Here is a 16,167-nt window from a genome sequence, read left to right on the forward strand (position 1 = left end):
CACATTTCCATTCTTTCTCAGAAATCAATAAGACATTAATCCAGTACTAATGTTATTCTCAAGTGATCATTTATCCCTTTGCAGAGCTGAATTATCATCCAACTCTCTTCAACCAATAATGTACAGTTTGACACTGATTCAAGTTATTAGCTATTTCCTGATTTCTGGATATAGAATTTGGAACTATTATACCTCAATTACTCATCCACAAGAATAATCAATATATCCCTATTATAGACCAACCAAAGAGCCGAAGATATAACTAATAAAAGAAAAAAAATCAGTGTGGCAACCAAATAACAAATTAACACAGCTTGAAAGCTAAACCCTTGAAAAAAAAAAAACATTGAGTTATGCTTTGTATGCTCTACAGACAGGCACCAAATCCCTGGAGCTTCAAATGTGATGCTTGCTATTCCCAAGGATGTAGTGACATTAAAGTCAAAGTAGAGGACCCTGGAAAACCAAGTGCTAACTCACAGATCAAGAAACCATATAACTTAATGGCAGGCATGAGGAAAATAAACTGACTGCTCAATATGCAAAACACATTTATTTCACAATATTACAGACAAATGAGCATGGATGAGCATTCATTTCTTTGTGTGGCTTTATTTTTTTCTATTACTGTTCACACTGCTCAGTTATTAGACCAAAAAAAAATAAATAAAGTAAAAAGTAAAGAATTCAACCAGCCAATTAATTTATAATTTATTCACACAAAACTTGGGAAATTTGAATGTTTTTAGTATAATTCACAAAGGATTGACTGTTTTTGGCTTCAACTAGTCAGACCCTTTAAAATTTCTAATATATTTTTCAAGTAAAACCACAGATTGTCTTTGGTTGTCAATAAAGCTTTTATTGATCCATGTAAACATCTGACAAAAATGAGGAATAAAATGAGCTTTCTATAAAGCATTTTTTTTTTTCAGTAAGAGTGCTCTTTACTCTGAGTTTAGGCTCACTGTGTTTTTTGTTTTGTTTTGTGTTTTTTGCGGTACGCGGGCCTCTCACTGTTGCGGCCTCTCCCGTTGCAGACCACAGGCTCCGGAAGCGAAGTGCAGGCTGCACCACCAGGGAAGCACTCTAGGCTCACTGTTTTGATGTTAAATATTTGTTTTCCATGAAAAAGTGATGACAGTAGATAGCAGTTGTGTTGATGGTGGTGGGTAGTTCTTATAACTTTACTTGGTGAAAACACTCTGTGACTCTTTCCCATTCTTTTTAATTTTAAATTACATTCATATCTAAAATATAAGTGCCATTGATTTAGGTCACAAAAATTATAAATCTAAAGGAAGTGGTAAGGAATTATTACACTAACCTCCTAGAATTGGTATAAGGATTAGTGAGTTCATACCTATAATGTGCTTAGAACAATAATTGGCACATAATAAACACTATATGTGTTTGTATTTATCACTATTACAAAGGCTAGGAAAGGTTGAAAACCACTAGTGAATCCTTGGATTTCCTGACTGAAATACACATTACCAGGTGTTTTTTCATTTTTCTTTCTTCTTTAAAAGCCCTCCAGAAACATTCTTATGTTATTGGCTATTATAATTTGTGTTTGAACATAACTAAATAATAGTCCAGGAGAAAACTCCAGGGAGATTTTTATAAAGTTAAGTCTTCTTATATTTAACAGAACAAATTTAATGTATTAGTTAGCACAATAATTACTTTAAAAGCAATAAATATGAATGCAATAGTGTGAGTTTATGGATCTCAAGGCAGATGAAATTTCTTGAAGTAAAATATATACTTAAAAACAGAATTGGTTTAGGTATACGTTGAAATGAAACAGCATAGTGCCTCTGGCTCTCTGACTCTAATCATCTTGGCTTCTATGAAAAGAAAATTGAATTTCTTATCTAAATATTGGATATTCCTTACCAACTAACTGAAAGTCAAAATTCTTTTCTGGATAAAACTTTAAATCACCAGGTATTATTCTGGGTTAATGAATCAAAGGATCACTATAAATTATGTATTAAAATAACTTTCAGATGATCTCAGTTAATTTCATAAGTGTGGATATGAAAATCCATATTTCAAAATCAAGAAATTGTTGGAAAGCTAGTGTGTAAATTAGAATTGACTGCTTCTCAATTTCTAGCTGAGAGTCAGCAAATTTTTACCATCATGAGATTACTTAACTCGAAGTAATTTATACCCTGAAATTGTTATTTTAAAATCTTAGATGATATAGTTTGGATTTTATAATTCTCAGTATTCCATACATTTACATTTCCAGTTGTGTAAATAAGTGAAGACCACCTGTATGTGAACAAGCAAAGGCTTTTTATTCAGAACTAGAGTCCATTACCATCACTTGCATTTCATAGGGATTTAAAGGCAGTAACGGAAGTGTAAAGCTTTAAAGTGGAAAAAAGAAAAGGCTTCAGGTACACCCTGAATGGAAGCTGTCAGCATGAGGAATCTGGAGACAGGCTAACGTAGAAGGGCACCCTATGTGATTGGCTAGGGAAGCATGTTTCATTTCCTCTGGTTGGTCTGAAGTTAGAAGCAGGGCAAAAATTAGAGAAGTTGGCAGTTATTGATCAAGTTTTGCCTTTGGGGGCTGATTGCTACAGAGGTTGTGGTTTGGCTTCCCTGCCTGGGTGCTAGTAAGGATGTGGATCAGAGTTCTATGTTTTAGTTATGGCCTGGCCATATTCCATTTGTATATTCAGCCTCTCACAGATATATATGTGTTTCATTATAAAATTATTTCTACTATAAGGTCAAATATTAATCTATAGTAAAAGCTTTCCTTTAATTTATTAAAACCCTCTGATATTTATTTATATCTTACCTACCAACTAAAATGTACTGTAAGGTATGAATTTTCTCTTAAAGTAGATCAAATTCTTCAAATACAACTCAGAGATTTTCCCCCAACATCTCATAAAATAAAAAGCTAAGGTTGTTAATCAGTCAGTAAATACAGGCATACTTCAGAGACATTGCAAATTCAGTTCCAGACCACCACAATAAAGCTAATATTGGAATAAAGCAAGTCACATGAATTTTTTGGTTTCCCAGTGCATATAAAACTTATGTTTACACTATACTGTAGTCTAGTAAGTGTGCAATAGTAATTTCTCTAAAAAGCAGTGTACATACCTTAATTTTAAAATACTTTATTGCTAAAAAATGCTATTGTCTGACAATGCAGAATTGACACAAACTTTCAATTTGTCAAAAATGCAGTATCTGTGAAGCACAATAAAGCAAAGTGCAATTAAAAAACTTATGCCTAGGGCTTCCCTGGTGGCGCAGGGGTTGAGAGTCCGCCTACCGATGCAGGGGACACAGGTTCGTGCCCCGGTCCGGGAAGATCCCACATGCCGCGGAGCGGCTGGGCCCGTGAGACATGGCCACTGAGCCTGCGCGTCCGGAGCCTGTGCTCCGCAACGGGAGAGGCCACGGCAGTGAGAGGCCCGCGTATCGCAAACAAACAAACAAACAAAAAAGATATTCTAGGATATTCACATGTTCATTTCCTCACCAACGAATAAGACAATTTTTGGATCCTATATGAGTAATACTAAAGTTATTTTTGTTAGAACAAACAACTAAAATTTATAAAGCATTGTAAATCGATAAATACAACAAATGCAAAGAGTGGTGGAAAGTATATATTAAAATCAGTCATGTTTCAAAAGAACCTGAAAGCATGAGAAAAACGATGAAAGCATCTTCTAAGATAAATGTTGACACAAAAAAACATAAAATGTACTTCCTTAATATTAAACTGAGGAATAAAAGAAAAATTGAGAGTTCATGTTTCTAGTTTTTTTTAATTCACAAAACTTTTATTCCACTTACATCAACATAATACACATGTTCTGAACAATTATACTTGGATTGTTCATAAAGATTTCATAAAATATTAAATAAATCTAGCCACCATATCAAGTTATTCCACTGTTCACTGTTTTTACAGAACATGCATGTTAGATAAGTTTCAAAGAAATCACAAAAGCAAAAATCATTTTTTGCTTTTTGGGGGCTTTTGTTCTACTTTTCTGCTTGATATCCATGAAATAATGGATATCAAGAAATTCATTTTAACACATCTTTACTTGTACATTTGTGCTTAGGTTGCTTAAAATATTTAAATGCAAATAAAATGAGTGTTACCAAACTAATGAAAGAAAACAACAGGTAACTTTACAAACAATGGAATATGAATAATTTCTGCCCTTCTCCAGACAAAATTGGATCACAACTTTGTCTAAAGGAACACTTCTGCAGCTGTAGTCAAAGGTATGCATGATGAGATTTTGTACTCCACAGATACACATGGTTCAAAATGTAATGATGTCTTGGGTTAAATCCATTTCATCTGCCCTTACCAATTAAGGTCATTTTAAGACTTATATGTCCTCCAAGCTGCACATAGCCCAAACAATAAGATGTTTGCTTGAGTTATTTTCCAGGAATGTGCAGTCACCTATGTCTAGCACAAGCTGAGCTGAGAGTCAGCTGTGTCAAGTTCCAGCTGAGCTGGTTAAGACTGAATAGGCCCACTGACCCTCCAGCTGGACGTGCAGGAGTGTCCACTCAGTGACCTTTTGAATGTGCAGAGGCCTGTAGCTGAGTTACGCCTGTGCAGAACAATGATTATTGCACTTTTTTCCAATCACATTTCCCCAAGCTCCCCACACTCCCCGTGACTCAGACCACCCTGCTTTATTCTTTATACACAAATACAACAACCCCCTTACCTTAGGGGAGGCAGATTTGAGGCTTGCTCTCCTATCTCCTCACTTGGATGCCTTGCCAATTAACTCTCTCTTTGCTACAAACCTCAGTGTCTCAGCCTTTTGGCTTGCTGTGCATCAGGCAAAACAAACATGTTTGGTAATAACATCCATTGGGAATCTATTTTTACTATAGTCCTATAATTTCTCCAAATCTTAAAATACCCACAACAACCAAATCTTTGATAGGAACCGATTTTATCTCCTATCCCACACCAGGACAAACCAATAGGCAGGCAGTTTTCTTTCCTTAGACATAGAAGCAGTTTTAACACAAGTCCTTACAAAGCTACAACATAGCAAAAGTACTATGCATAAAAATTTCACATCTCCATATTGATCACCTCAAGATGAAAATAACTCTCAACAAAGTGGTTATAGAAGGAACATACTTCAACATAATAAAAGCCATATATGACAAGCCCACAGCTAACATCAAAGCTTTTCCTCTAAGATTAGGAACAAGACAAAGATGCCCACTCTCACTATTCTTATTCAACACAGTATTGGAAGCCCTAGACCCAATATTCAAACAAGAAAAAGAAGTATAAGACATCCAAATTAGAAAGGAAGAAGTAAAACTGTAACTATTTGGGGCTTCCCTGGTGGCGCAGTGGTTGAGAATCTGCCTGCTAATGCAGGGGACACGGGTTCGAGCCCTGGTCTGGGAGGATTCCACATGCCGCGGAGCAACCAGGCCCATGAGCCACAACTACTGAGCCTGCGCATCTGGCGCCTGTGCTCCACAACAAGAGAGGCTGCGATAGTGAGAGGCCCATGCACCGCGATGAAGAGTGGCCCCCACTTGCCACAACTAGAGAAAGCCCTCACACAGAAACGAAAACCCAACACAGCAAAAATAAATTAATTAATAAACTCCTACTCCCAACATCTTCTTTAAAAAAAAAACAAAACTGTAACTATTTGCAGATGACATGATATTATATATAGAAAACCCAAAAGACTCCACCAAAAAACTCTTGAGAACTAATAAATAAATTCAGTAAAGTTGCAGGATGCAAAATCAATATACATGATCAGTTGCATTTCTCTACACTAATAACAAGTTATCAGAAAGAGAAATTAAGAAAACAATCCCATTTACAACTGCATCAAAAAGAATAAAATTCCTAGAAAATTTAACCAAGGAGGTAAAAGACTTATACTTGAAAAACTATAAGGCATTGATGAAAGAAATTGAGGACAACACAAAAAAATGGAAAGCTATTCAATGCTCATGGACTATAGGAATTAATATTGTTAAAATGCCCATACTACACAAAGCAATTTACAGATTCAATGCAATCTTTATGAAAATTCCAATGGCATTTTTCACAAAAATAGAAGAAACAATCTGAAAATTTTTATGGAACCACAAAAGACCCCAAATAGCCAAAGCAACCTTGAGAAAGAACAAAGCTAAAGGCATTATGTGCTGCAATTTCAAACTACATGACAAAGCTATATTACTCAAAACAGTATGGTACTGGCATAAAAACAGACACATAAATCCATGGAACAGAGTAGAAAGCCCAGAAATAAACCAACACATATAGAGTCAATTAATTTATGGCAAGGGAACCAAAAATAGGTAATAGGGAAAGGACAGTCTCTTCAGTAAATGGTGTTTGGAAAACTGGACAGCCAAATGCAAAAGAATGAAACTGGACCACTATTTTAGGCCATACATAAGAATCAACTCAAAATGGATTAAAGAATTGAATATAAGATCTGGAATCATAAAACTCCTATAAGAAAACAGGCTTTAAGCTCCTTGACATAGGTCTTGGTGACAATTTTTTTGATTTGATACCAAAAGCAGGAATAAACAAGTGGTACTACATCAAACTAAAAGGCATCTGCATAGCAAAGGAAAACACCAACAAAATGAAAAGGCAAACAATGGAATGGAAAAAAAATATTTGCAAATCACATATCCAATAAAGGGTTAATATCCAAAATATATAAAGAATTCATACAACTCAATAGCAAAAAAGACAAATAATCTGATTAAGGAATGGGCAGGGAATCTGAATAGACATTTTTCGAAAGAAGACATACAGATGGCCAACAGATACATGAAATTGTGATCGACATCACTGATCATTAGGGAAATGCAAATTAAAACCAAAATGAGGTATCACCTCACACCTGTCAAAATGGTTGTTATCGGCTTCTGCCGGGAGCTGGAAGTCACTGTCTCCCGGGTGAACGAGGCTGTTGCAACAAGGGTCGGCAAGTGCAGGTTTGCCCTCCTGCAGACGTGGTGCGCAGAAAGTCAAAACAGAAGTCACCCCCCAAGAAGAAGATGACAGTCTCCCTAGATGCCCAGTTCACCTGCCCCTTCTGCAACCACGAGAAGTCTTGTGACATGAAAATGGACCAGGCCCACAACACTGGAGTCATCTCTTGTACCATGTGCCTAGAATAATTCCAGACGCCCATCACTTATCTGTCAGAACCAGTGGACGTGTACAGCGATTGGATAGAGGCCTGCGAGGCAGCCAATCACTAGCAACGCAGAGGACCCACCCCCTTGGCAGCCTCACCTGCTGGGTACCAATCCAGAGACATTCCAGGGTCCAGGGTGTGGGTCCAGGGTGTGGGTCCAGGGCCTTTGCAGCCCTGTGTGTATGTGGAATTGGCATGGATGTGGGTGTGGGTGTGAGTGTGGGTGTGGCTGCAGGTGTGACTCTGGCAGTGTCCTCGTGAGCATGGGGTAGTGTTGAAGGGTTGCTGGGCTCCAGGGTCCTGAACTGCCTCCCTTGGCTCCAAAAGCCTTTGACTTGCTCCCTCCTCTGGCACCTGGCCCCCTGGCTTTGGGGTGTTGGCTCTTCCAGGGACCAGTGTCCTGACATCCTAGGTGAGGGCAAGCCCAGCAGAGGCTGCCTCAGGACTCTCTAGCATCTTCCCCCACCTCACCAGCATTTGTCCATTTGAACTGGACTGACTGCCCATCCTCCTTCCCTGCCTTCCAAGGCCTGTGGCCTGGGATTCAAGCCACAGCCCCACAGGCCCCCTGGCAGAGCGGCCTGTTTTCAGGTTTGGCCACTTTTGTAGAGGAGGGAGGGGCTGGGTTGGGGATAGCTGTCAGTCACCGGCCCTTAAATAAAGCAGCCAACATACACATACACACAAAAAAATGGTTATTATCAAAAAGGTAAGAAATAACAAGTGTTCATGAGGATATAAAGAAAAGGGAATCCCTGTGCTCTGTTAGTGGGAATATAAATTGGTGCAGCTATTAGGGAAAACAGTATGGCGTTCGTTAAAAAATTAGAAATAGAACTACCATATGATCTAGAAATTCCACTTCTGGATATTTATCCAAAGGAAACAAAACACTAACTTGAAAAGTTATCTGCTCCCCCACGTTCACTGCAGCATTATTTACAATAGTCAAGACATGGAAGCAAACTAAGTGTCCATCAATGGATGAATGGACAAAGAAAATATGGTATGTATATATACAATGGAATATTATTTAGCTATTAAAAAGAAGGAAATCTTGCCATTTGCAACAACCTGGATGGAACCTGAGGGCATTATGCTAAGTGAAATAAGTCAGAGAAAGATATACCATACAATCTCACTTATATGTAGAATCTAAAAAACAAAAAACAACAACAAAAATGAATGCATAAATACAGAGAAGAGGTTGGTGGTTTCCAAAGGGGAAACAGGGTGTGGGGGACAGGTGAAATGGATGAAGGGCACCAAAAGGTACAAACTTCCAGTTATAAAATAAATAAGTCATGGGATATAATATATAGCATGGCAACTATAGTTAATAATATGGTATAAGCATACCTTGTTCTATTGCACTTGAATTTATTGCACTTCACAGATATTACATTTTTTACAAAAATGCAGGTTTGTTGCAATCTTGCATTGTCAGATAATGGTTAGCATTTTCAGCAATAAAGTATGTTTTAATTAAGGTATGTACATTATTTTCTTAGACATAATGTTATTGCACACTTAATAGACTACAGTATCATATAAACATAACTTTTATATGCCCTGGGAAACCAAAAAATTTATGTGACCCACTTTATTGTAATGTTCACTTTACTGCTGTGGTCTGGAACTGAACCCACAATATCTCTGAGATATGCCTGTATTGTATATTTCAAAGTTACTGAGAGAGTAGACCTTAAAACTTATTCATCACAGGAAAAAAAAATTATATGTGGTGATGAATGTCAACTAGACACTGTGGTAATTATCTTACAATATATATACATATCAAATCACTATGTTTTACACCTTGAAACTAATGTCATATGTCAATTATATCTCAATTAAAAAAAAATCTAATTGGCAATAGCCAAATGATAAAATAGCTAGGAAAAGGTAACAAAAGTTCAAAACCTATATGAAGAAACAACAAAATTTATTTCAGCAAGATAAAATATCTTGTTAAAACAAGAGCTGAATAAATGAAAAAAACAAAGCAAGTCTGAATGTAAAATTTTAAAAAAAGAAAAAGAAAGAAAAGGGAAAAAGCAGGTAAATTTCTAAATGTTAACTGACTCTATTCCCCTATCATTAATCATAAAAATCTTATGGGAAAAAATAGAAATTAAAATAAAATTAACATATATTTGTCATAAAAAATCTATTTGTGGGAAAGTATGGATAACAAATGTGTAAATTTCAGAATGAGATAGACAAAAGTTGGAAGGCTGGTTAATTTTCCCCTCCTTCTCCTGCTTCAGCCTTGTGCACTTGGGCATCCAACGTTCACAATGTCAAGCTGCCTCTCAGTCACTGCATTGTTAGCATGCTGTCTTTGTGTGATTCTTTACTTAACATATCAAGTTCAGCAATGGCTTCATCAAAAGCTGACTTAACAATCTTAAGTCTATTGACAGATGAATATGTAAAGAAAATGTACTATACACATACAATGGAATACTATTTAGCCATTAAAAAGAAGGATATTCTACCATTTGCAAAAACATGGATGGACCTTGAGAGCATTATGCTAACTGAAATAAGTCAGACTGAGAAAGAAAAATATCATATGACCTCACTTATATGTGAAATCTAAAATAAACTCATAGAAACAGAGTCAGAATTGTGGTTGCTGGGGGTGGGGGCATAATTGGGTGAAGACGGTCAAATGGTATAAACTTCCAGTTGTAAGATAAATAAGTTCTGGGGTATAATGTACAACACGATGACTATAGTTAACAGTACTGTGTATTTAAAAGTTGCTAAGACAGTAAATCTTAAAGTTCTTATCACAAGGAAAAAAAAATTATAATTATGTGAGGTGATGGATGTTAGCTCAACTTACTATGATAATCATTTTACAACATATACATTTTTTAAAGCTTTATGTTGTACACCTTAACACATATAGTGTTATATGTGAATTATATTTAAATAAAACTGGAGGGGAAAAGAGGTCTCTTTGCAAGAGAGCAGCCTTTTTCCAGGAAGTTTAGAATCGCACAATAGAACACAGAGAACTTACAGCCCAGACCCAATACGATAGGATGTTTTTGGTTGCATTTTCTGTTTCTGACTTGGAAAGCTTCTTGGTAGGCTTGCTGTGACTGACCCATAATCCTTTCTTGTCATCACCAGCAGTAAACTGACCAAGTAACAGTAGTAGTCTCCTTTCATTTTCAAGTAGAAGACTTTGCTCTGGGTTTGTGAAACACTGGGGATGAAGAATTTTTTCCAAAAGAGACAGTAAATCATTTTCAGATATCTCGGAGATCACCTTCAATTTTCTCTCTGTATTTTCAAGCCATTGGAACCTTCCATCATTTTCTCAGTACTTGAGATAACCCTCCAAGATGATCTATGGGCTCCAGAACATTTTCATAAGCTACTGAGAGAAGATTAATTTGGCTTCTTGCTCAGTTACAGACTTCATGCAGGCTGCCATGTCAACATATCACTCAGCTTGCTTGCTCGGTTTGGCCTCTGCACCAGCATGTTTTCATCCGTGACTGGAAGCTTGTGCCAGAAGTGGATGGTGGTGGATGGAGAGGAGTCCTGCTGGCTCTGAGCAATGGCAGTGGGGAGGCTGAAACTGTTCCTGGACCTCGCTGCTCACAGGCTCTGTGTTTCTGTCTGCAATTTGTGGCAAAGTGAATATGAAAGAAGTAATAATTGTGTTACGCCTTGATCCTTAAATTCATTATAATAGCTTCTTTTTCCTTGTGGAGGATTCCAAACTGATCCTATGAACTCTTGCAGAAATTTCAGCTCAGGAAATGATAAATGTTTATCCCATCACCAACCTCTTTAGTAAATTTTTCTCCTGTCTTTTACAGGGTTTGGGAATAATTCTCACTTATTCAGGTGATCGCCTGGGTTTGACTGCCTTGGGTCACTCTGTTTCCTTTTAAATCACTTTTACCACAAGTACTGTAACCTCCATAGTTACAACAAAGTTGTATATAATACAACAAAAGTTGTACATAATCAGCATTTCCTATAATTGATGGTATCACTTAATTCTTAAATTCACCTCTGTGGACAAAGAATGTTGCCTGTGATATCAAAAACAATAGACTTTGCAGCCATCGAGCCACTGGCCACTGCAGCAGGGCCCACACCCTGAGGGGATTCAGGTTGGAGAAAGCAGAATACTGGACCTAGATAATTAAGGTGCCTATCAAAGGAAGGATTTCAATGAGCTCAGACTCTCTTGCATCTTCCCATACATAGAAAAGCACTAAATTCATGAACACAAGACTTCTGGTGTTTCTTTAATTAATAGTAATCTTTTCATGTTCTAACTACCTGGTTTTTGTTTGTTTGTTTGTTTTTTTGGCAAAAACTTCTGTATATTCTTGCTCCTCCCTTACCTCTTCAGAATAGTCCCTCAGGGCTATCTGAGAGCCTATCTCCCCAGCTTAAGTCCTCAGTATGTCTGCCAAATAAAACATAATTCTCAACTTTTAGGCTGTGCATTTTTTTTCAGTCAATACCTAATTAATGCAAATATTTCAAAAAATGAATGTTTTTCTTGAAAGTAACATGCACTTTACTCAGTCACTGAAAGGAACAAAACTGGGTCATTTTTAGAGACATGGATGTACCTAGAGAGTGTCATATAGAGTGAAATAAGTCAGAAAGAGAAAAACAAATATTGTATATTAACGCATATATGTGGAATCTAGAAAAGTGGTATAGATGATCTTATTTTCAAAGCAGAAATAGAGACACAGATGGAGAGAACAAATGTATGGATACCAAGGGAGAAAGGGGAGGGGGGTGGGAGGAACTGGGAGATTGGGATTAACACATATACACTATTAGTACTATTAGACAACTAATGAGAACATAATGTATAGCACAGGGAACTCTACTTAATGCACTGTGGTGACCTAAATGGGAAGGAAACCCAAAAAAGAGGGGATACATGTTTATGCATAGCTGATTCATTTTGCTGTACAGTAGAAACTAACACAACATTGTAAAGCACCTATACTCCAATAAAAATTAATTAAAAAAAGAAAGTAACATGCAGTATGTACTTTTTATTCTTCTACCCTATGTTAGAAGAATGAACAAAACTTTAAGTTACTCTTAAATATATTTAAGAATATATTATTTCAACATAATTTAGCAAAATGTGGCATAAATTTTTGAGATTAACACATAATTTCTAATTTTATACATTAAAAAATCCAAAATAAAATATTTTATAATTTTTGAATATATTCATAGTAAAGCCAACTGTGTTGAATAAAGTCAGATATATTAAAAGGATAAAAAATTAGAATCCATTTAGCTGTCAGAAAAAAGAATCATTATTACAAAACCCAAATCATCATAAATCACAGTAATGAGCCTCAAGTAGAACTATTACATTGTATTATGCTGCAGTATTTCAGGTCCTTAAAATAAGTAAAATTGCATGTATTTTAATATAAAAAGATACCATATACCCGTCCTCTAAGTTATTGCTTTCCATCACGATGATGGATTTATGTTAATCAGTTTCATCCTCTTTTGAGTAGTTAAATCTACAATTGTCAAAAACAGCAAAGGTTAAGTAGGCTAGACTTCTGAGTGATATTCCCAGTAATCTGTTGACCAAGATGGCCTGAGGCCTTTAAAGTTCCCCTCAGTTTGACTAAATTGTAAACAGGTTTTTTTTTAAGACTATAAACGTCTGACCTCCCTTTTCTTAGATCAAGTACTTTAGAAAGCTTTCAATCATAAATTATTTCTCTGTCCCTTTGAGATATAAATTTTCTCCTAGCCTTTTGTCCATTTTACAATTCAAGAATGTCTTTCTCAGGGACCTGGGAGCCATTCCTTTGAAATGTAATCATCAAGAAAGATAGGGACACTATCTCCCAGTCTTTGTGGGAGGATAGAAGCCTATCTTCCACAATTAGCAAACACAGATGGCCTAACACATTGACCAACCTCCTCTGAAGTCTTCCAGTACTTTTCCATCAGCTTGCCCCAGGGCTTAAAAATCCTCTGGCCTTTTGTTCCCCAGAATTCGGTTTAATCTCTCTACCTTGTTGCAATAGCCTCGAATAATGTCTTTCTTTCCTGCTTAACTCTGTCCAGTACAATTTTTCTTTGACACCGTTTATAGAATTTTTCACCTTATCCAAGAAATGTACCCATTAATTGCCAATTTTTTGCAAGGTTCTATCTTAGGCACTATCAAAATGAATGCTCCCCCTTAGAGATTACATTTGAATGTAAATATAGAGTGTCCTAATCAAGACTATAATTTAGAACAAGTTTGTCTCCAGTGTTTTTAGGTTCTTTGTTATTACCTTCTCTAGCGAAAAGGAGTGTGTTTTCACTACATGCAGGCACTTCAGAAGAACACATGGAGTTGCAGAATGAAAAAAAAAAAAAATCCAAATCCTCTAGCCAAACTGACTTATTTTCTTAGAAGTCTTATGGTTTTACGTTTTATATTTAGGTCTATAATCCATTTTGTGCTAATATTTTATACAATGCAAGCTAAAGATCAGAGTTCATGTTCTTTGCTTTGTTTTGTTTTTGACATATAGGTATCCAATTATCCCAGTCTATTTCTTGAAAGCAATGACCCTTTCTCCAGTTAATTGCCTTTGTGTTTTTGTCAAATATGTTTTTCATATGTATGAGTCTATTTCTGGACTCCTCCTATTCCGTTGCTTTATTTGTTTAGCTTGATGCCAATACCACTCTGTCTTGATTATTGTAGCTTTATAATAAACCTCGATATCAGGTAGTATTAGCCATTCATTTTTTTTCTTTGTTAAGCATCTTTAAATTTGGGGGCTACATGTAGTTCTGTACACAGATAGGGTAGAGGGTCCTCAGAGAAAGAGAACCAAGCATAGCTTTCTTGACATAAGAGAAGATATTTTTGGCCTAAGACATTTTGTGATCTAAGCCTGGTCACAATGCTTGTCCTTGAACAGGTCCCAGCAATTAATAACATTAAGGGAACAAAAGAATGTAGGAACAAAGGACTGTTATCAGGCAACAACAGTAACAATAGTAAAGATAATATATCAGTTGTAAAGACTCCCAGTTCTATTTCAATGTTAAAGATTAGCATGAAGTGCTCAACCACCAGATCAACTGGAAATTAAGGGAGGAGGATGTTGACCTTTTCTGACCCTCCTGACTTCAATCAACTAAAGCTTAGACACTGAATATGAGTCCCTTCGTGAATATACATGTACCCTTAGCTTAAAACTTCCCCAACTTTGCTGTTCAGAGAGATGTTGCTTTGGGAAAGATCCCTGGTGCTCTCCTTACTTGCTGCAAGTAATAATTCCTTCCTTCTCTTGATCTTTCATTTGGCTGTGTCTTTTGGCTCGACCCCCACAAAGAGGCAAACCCAATTTTGTGATAACCATTCCATAGCATTTCTATAAGAATTTTAAAGTCAACTTAGTAATTTTTACCAAAACAAATATCCTGCTAGGATTTTGATTGTAAATTTGCTGATCACAGTATTGATCTTTCAGACCATGAGTATGGTATATCTCTCCATTTATTTAGGCTTTCTTTAATTTCTTTCTGTAACATTTTATAATTTTAATGTATATATCTTACATATTGTCAGATTTACCTCTAAGTATTTAATAACTTTGATCCTATAAGTGGCATAGTTTTTCATTTCAATGTGTGAATATTTATTGCTAGTAATTTCAAAATACAATTATTCTTATGTATTGATCTTGTTTCTACATGCCTGATAAACTTATTTACTAGCTTTAATATAAAGCTGAATAGACATAGTGAAAGACATCCTTGATTTTTGTCATAGGGGAATGCATTCTCTCCTGATCATAGGGGAAAAGCATTCCTTCTTTCATCATGATGTATTATGTTAGCAGTGGGATTTTTTATTTTAATTGGGGTATAGTTGCTTTACAATGTTCTGTTAGTTTCTGCTGTACAAAAAGATGAATCAGCTATATGTATACATATATCCCCTCCATCTTGGAACTCCCAACCAACACCCTATCCCACCCATCTAGGTCACCACAGAGCACTGAGCTGAGCTCCCTGCCCTATACAGCAGGTACCCACTAGCTATCTGTTTTAAACATATAGTGTATATATGTCAATGCTAATCTCTCAGTTCATCCCACATCCCCCTTCACACACACACCCCCCGCCGTGTCCACTTGTCTGTCCTCTACATCAGTGTATCTATTCCTGCCCTGCAAATAGGTTCATCTGTACCAATTTTTCTAGATTCCACATATATGCATTAATATACAATATTTGTTTTTCTCTTTCTGACTTAATTCATTCTGTATGACAGACTCTAGGTCCATCCACATCTCTACAAATGACCCAATTTCATTCCTTTTAATGGCTGAGTAATATTCCATTGTATATATGAACCACATCTTCTTTATCCATTCCTCTGTTGGTGGACATTTAGGTTGCTTCCATGTTCTGGCTATTGTAAATAGTGCTGCAATGAACATTGGGGTGCATGTGTCTTTTGAATTATGGTTTTCTCAGGGTATATGCCCAGTACAGGGATTGCTGGGTCATAAGGTAATTCTATTTTCAATTTTTTAAGGAATCTCCATACTTTTCAACAAAGTGGCTGTATCAATTTACATTCCCACCAACAGTGCCAGAGGTTCCCTTTTCTCCACACCCTCTTCAGCATTTATTGTTTGTAGATTTTTTGATGATGGCTATTCTGACTGGTGTGAGGTGATACCTCATTGTAGTTTTGAGTTGCCTTGCTCTAATGATTAGTGATGTTGAACATCCTTTCATGTGTTTGTTGGCAATCTGTATATCTTCTTTGGAGAAATGTCTGTTTAGGTCTTCTGCCCATTTTTTGATTGGGCTGTTTGTTTTTTGGATATTGATCTGCATGAGCTGTTTGTATATTTTTAGAGATTAATCTCTTGTCAGTTCC

The 16,167-nt window shown here is 36.4% G+C and overlaps 2 pseudogenes; one reads left to right on the forward strand and one right to left on the reverse strand.

The window, feature by feature from the left end:
* LOC115852082 (transcription elongation factor 1 homolog) overlaps positions 1-7,366 on the forward strand; it is a 57,127-nt pseudogene extending 49,761 nt beyond the window's left edge.
* Positions 7,367-9,470: 2,104 nt separating this feature from the next.
* On the reverse strand, positions 9,471-10,745 carry LOC115852009 (14-3-3 protein zeta/delta-like; annotated as a pseudogene).
* Positions 10,746-16,167: the final 5,422 nt, after the last annotated feature.

This window comes from Globicephala melas, chromosome 2, assembly GCF_963455315.2.
Source record: "Globicephala melas chromosome 2, mGloMel1.2, whole genome shotgun sequence".
Taxonomy (NCBI): domain Eukaryota; kingdom Metazoa; phylum Chordata; class Mammalia; order Artiodactyla; family Delphinidae; genus Globicephala; species Globicephala melas.